The sequence below is a fragment of the Mastomys coucha genome, unplaced genomic scaffold (genome assembly GCF_008632895.1).
Source record: "Mastomys coucha isolate ucsf_1 unplaced genomic scaffold, UCSF_Mcou_1 pScaffold21, whole genome shotgun sequence".
Lineage (NCBI taxonomy): Eukaryota > Metazoa > Chordata > Mammalia > Rodentia > Muridae > Mastomys > Mastomys coucha.
In genome coordinates, this window is record NW_022196904.1 from 132,652,242 (window position 1) to 132,659,699 (window position 7,458).

General features: G+C 50.5%; 1 protein-coding gene across 1 annotated transcript in view; it reads left to right on the forward strand.

Annotated features, from left to right (window-relative positions):
- The window catches only part of Kcnq1 (potassium voltage-gated channel subfamily Q member 1), a 330,062-nt gene that overhangs the window by 281,555 nt on the left and 41,049 nt on the right, over positions 1-7,458 (forward strand). The gene's annotated exons all lie outside the window — the stretch shown is intronic.

Below are 7,458 nucleotides of genomic sequence, written 5' to 3' on the forward strand. Positions count from 1 at the left end.
GGCTCCAGCAAGTGCCCATCCTCCAGTTTAACCTGGCTCCCAGCCTGATGAGAAAAAAAAAAAAAAAACTAACATAATCTTCCTACCCTCCACCCACTGGGGTTCACCAGGATTTCATTATGATCTCCAGAACTCACTATCTTGACCCTAATTCTGCAGGCTTCAAATATTCAATTGTCACAATGACTTTACCACCTAAGCCTCAGAAACTACCCATTGCCCACAGCCATAGTACAGGAGAAAATATTCCTCTGCTATAGAGTGGCAGTGTACCCATCTTCTGTCAGTTGCTGAGGAAGCTCATGAGCCTCTAGTCCTGGCCTTTCTCCCAGCTTCCTTCCCCAGTGACAGGGTGATCAGGGAAAGAGGGCTAGATAGAGGCCCAGAGCAATAAGCCTCTGCTGTCTCAGGTCCTAGAGCTATAACAGAGCATCTAAACCTTCTGGGGTGTCCTGAGCACCTCCGTAAACACAAAGGCTCTACAGTCCTCATCCCAAGAAGTGACACCCATGAAGCCATAGCTTTCTGGCTTAGCATGGTCTTTCGTATCTTGCACTGAGATGCAAACGTAGATGCTAAGATACAGGTGATGGCTTAAGCACCACCTAAAGCCATTATTCTGTCACCACAGAAGACCAGCATAGCCATGGTGGCCACAGCCTGGAAGAGGCTTTGCTCATGATGAGTAGCCAGGCCAAGTCCATGTTGGCTCTTAGGTCCCTGTTCTTCCTCAAAAGCTTGATGGAACAGAGACCCAACTAAAAGAGCAAGATGGTGGGACACAGCCTCCACTGATCACCAGCCCCCAACCTACCCCCATCCTCTCCCAGGTGTTCTCAGCTCCTCTGCTTCGCTGGCTTTTGAACTAGAGCCTGACAAGGCCAAAGCCAATCCTTCTCCATCCTTGCTTGCTCGTTGATGTATATACTAGCAAAGGGCAAAGTCTCCAGTCAGCCTGGTCTGGTATCCTCTCTGCCAGTCCCTCGGGATGCATGCTCCCCACCTCGGAGCTGGACCCTGCAAATAATATCCCACTGAAGCACAAGCTGGAAAGCCAGGGAGGTGCCATGGGCTTCACACACAGAAAGAGCAAGACTATAGGCCCTTCTTCCCTGTAGTGGCTGCTGAGGTCCTTCTTTGCCCTCACATGAGCCCCCATGGCTGTGCATGCCGCCACCTGACAGATGTGGCGGTGACAAAACGATGGGGCCGGGGAAACGTTGGCCCTTCGGTGCTGATGAAGGCAGCCTTTATCCCAGTCGTAAATGGTTTCTGTGTGGAGTGGAACTGCGCCTGTCCCAGGCCTAACCCCTCAAGGGCCGGAGAGGCGAAATTGGATCCGTGGGGAGAGATTTTACAGCATAGGGGCTGGTGGCAAGTGGTGGCAGACCGTCCCCACGGGGCCACAATGGGGCATTGTTCCCAGCCTCACCTGGGCTGTCTCCAGCATCCCAGGATTTACGAGGTTCAGCCGCAGCCTCAGGCCGGCTGCTCTGGGCCGACTGGGGGGTGGGGGATTGCTGTGAGGAAGAGGACAGTGCCCATCCCCCATCCCCCTAGTGACAGCCAGCCAGGGACAGGCCATAACGTGTCTGCAGACCACAGCGGGCCACTCCATGAATGGGCCCTCTTTCTCCCGTAGCCCCACAGTGCCCAGGAGGGCTGGGAAGCAGAAGGCTGAGCCAGTTCCTTCAGCCCACCTTCTCAGGGCTCCTGCCTTACAGAGGTCTGGGCCAAGAAGCCTCCTTGACCCCCAAGGATTTCCCTAGCACCCATGTCCACACAGGCAGAACCTCTCCCAAGCTGCCCACCATGGTCCACCCTGACTCAGGAGTCTGTAGGACCTCCTATAAGCATCCTTCCCTCCTCGTTTGTTCTCTGTCTTTATGAAGGGTACGCACAGCCCTTGGCCTTGGTAGCCTGGCCTAGCTCCTTTCTCTATGTGCAGCTTCCTGTGTGCCTGCAGAAATTTCTTACAGCCTTTCACCCTTGCTCATACTGCCCCTTCCTCCCAGCAGGCCTGCTTCACCCAGCCTCCAACCCCCAGCCCAAGGGCCCCATTCTTAGAAGGCAGCTGGTCTCTCTTTTCGGGAATCCTATGGATGCGCCTCCCAGACCTTCTGCAGTCTGGGCTGATAGAGATCAGGGATGACCTGCAGGGTACCCTGGGGGCAAACGGAACTCTTACCAAGCATCTCAGTCCCCCTTACCCCACAGTCCTGGGACAGCACTAGGTCAAAGTTAGGATATGTCTCCTGCCTGAAAGGGACATCTTCTCCAGCTCAAAGTTCCCACCTAAGGTCCCCAGCCTTGGCAAATATGCAGTGTGAGCAGAGGGATGGGCCACCATGTCTGGCTTCCCTGATGCCCTGATCTTCTTAGATCCCTTCTTTGTAGCTTAATAGAGAGAGAGTATTGAGAGAGGGCCATCCCCCCTGCCTTTCACCAGCTCATGGCCTACAACCCAACCTGGGAACACACCCTGGAAATCACCACTAGTCTGAGAGCTACTCTCCTAAAAATCTTCCTTGGGGTACCTGGCTGTCTGCATGGGTTCCCTCATTAAGTTCACCCTAAAAATAGCCACACAGAGGTTTGTGGCGGCCATAGACCTTTTTAGACCAATTCATTGGTAAGGACAAAATTATGCTTGAATTCCCTGAAAAAAAAAAAAAAGTGGCCACTCTCCTCATTAACATAATTGCAAACAGAACGAATCTTTCTTGATTTCATGTAAACAACGGATTGAAATGGTTTGTAATCCTTGCAGGTATCAAATTAGTTCTTACTTATGGTCTGGAAATTAATTACCCTTGCAGCGAGATAAATGTGAAAATTGTGTATTTTTGACAAGAAAATGAAGCGGCTATTGGGGAAAATGTAACTTAATCGTTGCAAAGAAAATTGTTTGTAAATTGGCCGCGTTGTTTGAACTCTCGCCTCTATGCTGTGGGCAGGGTTGATTTGTGTGCGCCTGTTTGCCTAACTTGGGGTAGGAGAAGGGGTGGAAGATGCCAGAAACAAGGCAGGAAAGGAAAAAAGTAACTTCTGTTGAGAGAAGTTACCATGTGCAGAAGGTATGAGGGGCGGCTAACTGGGTACAGGTGATGGGAGAACATGTACCCAACAAAGGACATCTAAAGTCTACAGAGACAGAGGAGCAAAGGCCCTGGAACAGATGGGACAGAAAGAAATCCAGCACCTCTGCATCCAAGTGAGAGAGAAGAGCTATGCAAGAGACCCTGCTCTTAATGATGGCAGTGGAGCTCTGCCTGGAGAGGGGGGCCTGTCCCAATTGGGCCCAGAGGCCTGTACTCTAAAATAGAATGGTATGTGGTATATCTATACATCTGAAGGCATTATGTGTGTTTTTGGATGTACAAGGATGGTATGTGTTTATACATATGAGGGGTGGTATGTCTGTAAATATGAGGATGATATATATATATGTATATATGTATATATATATAATGTGCTTACACATATGAGGGTGGTGGGCATTTGCATATGTTAGTGTGTGTCTGGTACATTTGGTTGGGTGTTTCTGTATTGTGTGGTATGTGTGCATGTGTGTAGGTGAGGGTTTGTCCTTAGGGCCTGTGGTGTGTGTAAGGACCCACTCAGGATGAACTTGTGACGTGCTGGATGGATACTAATGTTCTAAGTAAGGTTCTCTCTGGTTTATAACCCTATTACCTCCACCTCACTCTTCTCAAGAAGAGAATGTCAAAGCTATAGTCAGATGCCTCATTCATTTTTTGCCAAGTGGAAGTGAGTGCCTGTTTGAGAGCAATGCCCAGGCCAGGGACAGCAGACATGAGGAGTATGTTTCCTGTGCCTTTGTCCTGAACTTCAAGAGTCCCACATCTGGTGATAAGTTCTGTGTCCATCTGTGTGACCCTATTTTGAGGGGAAAGAGCTGGAACCCAGATAGGTTGGGTCAGCTATCCAAGAGTGGCCTAAGTCTAAGGCCACCAGAACCATCCCATCCAGGGATGGGATCTTCAGGGTGTCCTTCTAAGAGACACTGCCCACCTGACCACTCACCTCAGACTCTGTTATGCTGAGACTTACCAGGGTCTCTCCTGGCCCTCCACTAGCCTCCTGACTTTGGAATGTCTGTCTGTCCACAGCAAGCCCAGGGGTTCCTTCTCTTTCTTTGAGAAAGAATCTGGTGTTTTTCTGGAGAAGAAGGGGTATCAGGGGAGGCCACTGGGCTCCCAGTGTGTGATCTACTTTTCACACTGCTGTGACAAAATGCTTTATGAAAGAGAGATTCACGGGAAGATTTTACTTTTAGCTAATGTTTAAGGAAGAGTATGGTCCACTACGATGGGGTGGGGGAAATAACGTATAGAAGCCTGAGATAGCTGGCCACATGGCATCTAAAGTCAGGAATCAGGGAACAATGAATGCTGCGATGCTTCTCACTTTTTTTATTCAGTCTGGGACCCCAGCCCATGAATGGTACTGCCCACATTTAGGGTTGATCTTCCTTGTTAACTTAAACCTCTCTGAAATGTACTCCCTAGTCATGGCTTGAAGTATGTCTCCTAGGTGGTCCAAATATAGTCACATCAACAATAAAAAAGAACCATCAAGGCTAGTATCTGAGGACATGGCTTACCTCAGCTTACCTCAGCAGGAGTCAGTGCCCCCTGAGTAGGATCTGGGGCCCTTTACCAGGAACTCAAGGGAGTTCAGGACCCACTGTCTCAGTCAACGATATATAAGGACTGCCTAGGAATAGGGACTAGTCACAGCCCTTGGCCTTAGTTTCCTGTCATCTCCTAAGCCGTACCTGCCTGGGAGTCACTTGCCACTAACTCTCTGTAAGATCACAGGCATCTCAGCATCCTGGAAGCTTCTGTTTTCTCATCTATGAAATGGGTAGAAGAGAAGCGGGCCTCCAGAATAATAGTCCTGCTCTGGCATGAAGAGAGGCTCTCTACCATCACTGCTACACAGGGAGTTCAGCTGAGGACCATTCTCTTCTGTGTGAGCCTCATAGACCCTTCTGAGCTTCATAGTGTACTGAGTATTAGAGGATACACCCAGCAGGAGGATGAGCCCAGCCCTGGCTTTCAGAGCTATCTTTGTGTCTATCCCTGTCCTCAGCCAGTAGGACTTCCCCAATCCTGTTACTATCAAGATCATCCCAAGGGGGACCTAGAGGATGGGCATCCTTAAGTGGAAAAAGTACCTTTATGGGCTACCTCATATGTGTTCAACCCACAAGGAACCTGCCACAGCATGAACCCCCTTGGTCTTGGTACACTTTCCTTGAATTCTACTCTTTGAGGTTGGTGGCCCTCATGACCACCCTGGCTCTCAGACACCATTACAATGCCCCAGATTCTTCAAGACATGGGAAGAACACAAGGCAACCTGGTGACCAACACTTTAAAATGCATATTCCCTGGCCACCCCTCGGGCTGCTGTTTGGGGTCACAGAGAAGTGGAATAGCCACCACCTACTTTCAACCATCAGCCTGGTATCCCAGGACAGGAAGGCTGGGTCCACATCCATGCCTCAGCACATCATAACATAGCTGGTATAGGCCAGACTGAGCGTGCAAGCACCCAATGGGCAGACCAAGAAGATAGGTACATTATCCCCTGGACTCCTCAAGGCTGAGCCCCCAGCCCTAGCCTCAAGTTCTCACATAATGGAACTTTAAGCAGAAAGGAGACCGACCAGGGTTCCTGGTCCAGTTGTAGCATGAGGAGTGGCCAGCGGCCCATCAGTGTGACCTCCTGTAAGACCAGAGCCTGGGGAAGTCACCTGCGTACAGCAGCTCTGCCAGGCAGCTATGTTCCCCTCCGGAACACACCAGCAGACCAGCCTTGGCCAGAAGACTGTCGCATAACTATCCTCAGAAAAGAAGCAGAGTTCTCAAATGAATGAGGATTTCCCGAAGGGGCCAGGGCAATGTGGGCACAGACAGAATATCCTCAGCAGGGATTCCCTGGTTGAAAGTGAGAAAGGAACTGGAAACCTTAAAGATGGGCAAGGAGCGATGATAATGTCTATAGTGTAAAAAACAAAAAACAAAACAAAAACAAAAAGAGATTTCCTCTGTGCTAGAGTGTCCTGTAGACATCAGAGAACACATCTATGTCTCTAGGGTTTGTGGGGGGGTGGTATTTATATGAAGCCATGGTACCCCACCTTGTTCCTACAGGTTCTGGCAAGCTGTGGGGACATAGGACTTAAGAGATGCCCGGCAGGCCTCAGGGACACAGGATTAGGCCTGTACCCCTTACCAGCCCCCTTCCTGCTGCCTGCCCCAGCCTGCCCATCCAAGCCTGCCCCCTGCGTGCCCGGAGCTACTGCTTGTCCAGACTTGCCCACAAACTCCTAGGGCCCTCTTGCTTCCCAGCATTCCCTGCTCCTCTCCCAGCCTCTCTCCTCCCCACTCAACTCCTATTCAGTCCCAGAATCTCCCACCTGCTACCCGTGAGAATCTCAGAGTCAGCCCTCATATACATGGGGTATTCAGAGCCCTACTGCAGCCATTGGCTGCTGTACCTCGGATCACCTACCCCCATCTGTCCCACTCAAACCTGCCCAGAGCCTCAAGGGAAAGGCAGAGCTTTGAGAGGTCAAGACCAAGGAGAATGATGAACCACTCAAGGCAGGGACAAGTGTGCCCTGAATGGAGACAGAACCTGAATCCATCTGCATCCTAAATAGAAGTACTATGGCTGTCATTCATTCTCTATGGTGGCTGCTGGCTGATAAGTAGGTACAAGGGACAAAAATGTTTACAGGGACAAGAATAACCACCACTCAGCAGAGACAAGTGGCAGCTTTTCTGTTGGCTATGCAAATGCCCTGAACACATTGGCAGGCCACAGATCTCTGAGACCCTCACAGTTTGGATCGCCTGCAGTATCATTTTACAGGAGGGAAGCTGAGGCACTAATCATTTTACACTGGTGGCCCTGTCATCTGTAGATCCTGCTTATGCTGGAACTGGGACTTTAACTTTCTCCTGAAACAGTCGGTATTATCGGGACCACACTGGTTTGTGCTGTTGCTTCTCTGCCCCAGGAGTCTGTGGGCAAGTCTAGGCAAGTTTGGTGACCGTAGATGACTGATGCAAGGTGAACAGTTCCCACAGACCTTGGGCTCCTAGGGTCAAAGACAGCTGCTGGGACTTTGGCACTAACTGGAACGGCCCCCTCATTATTATTCCTCCTAAATGCTTTCATCTTTCTGGGCTACTCTGTTGTCTCAGGAGCCAGCCAAGGGGCCACGGGTGGTAATGTGGATGCAGCCATGATAAGTATGTGGCTCTGCTCTGGCCCACAGCTTCTCACCTTCATCTCACCCAGTACCATTTCCAGGACTGTTCCCAGCTTGGCTGACTGCAGCAGGCATGCTGGCACCATTTGGGCGTATTTGCCCAGCCAGCCTGAGTTGAGATCAGCCCCTGCTTTGACAAGCTATTA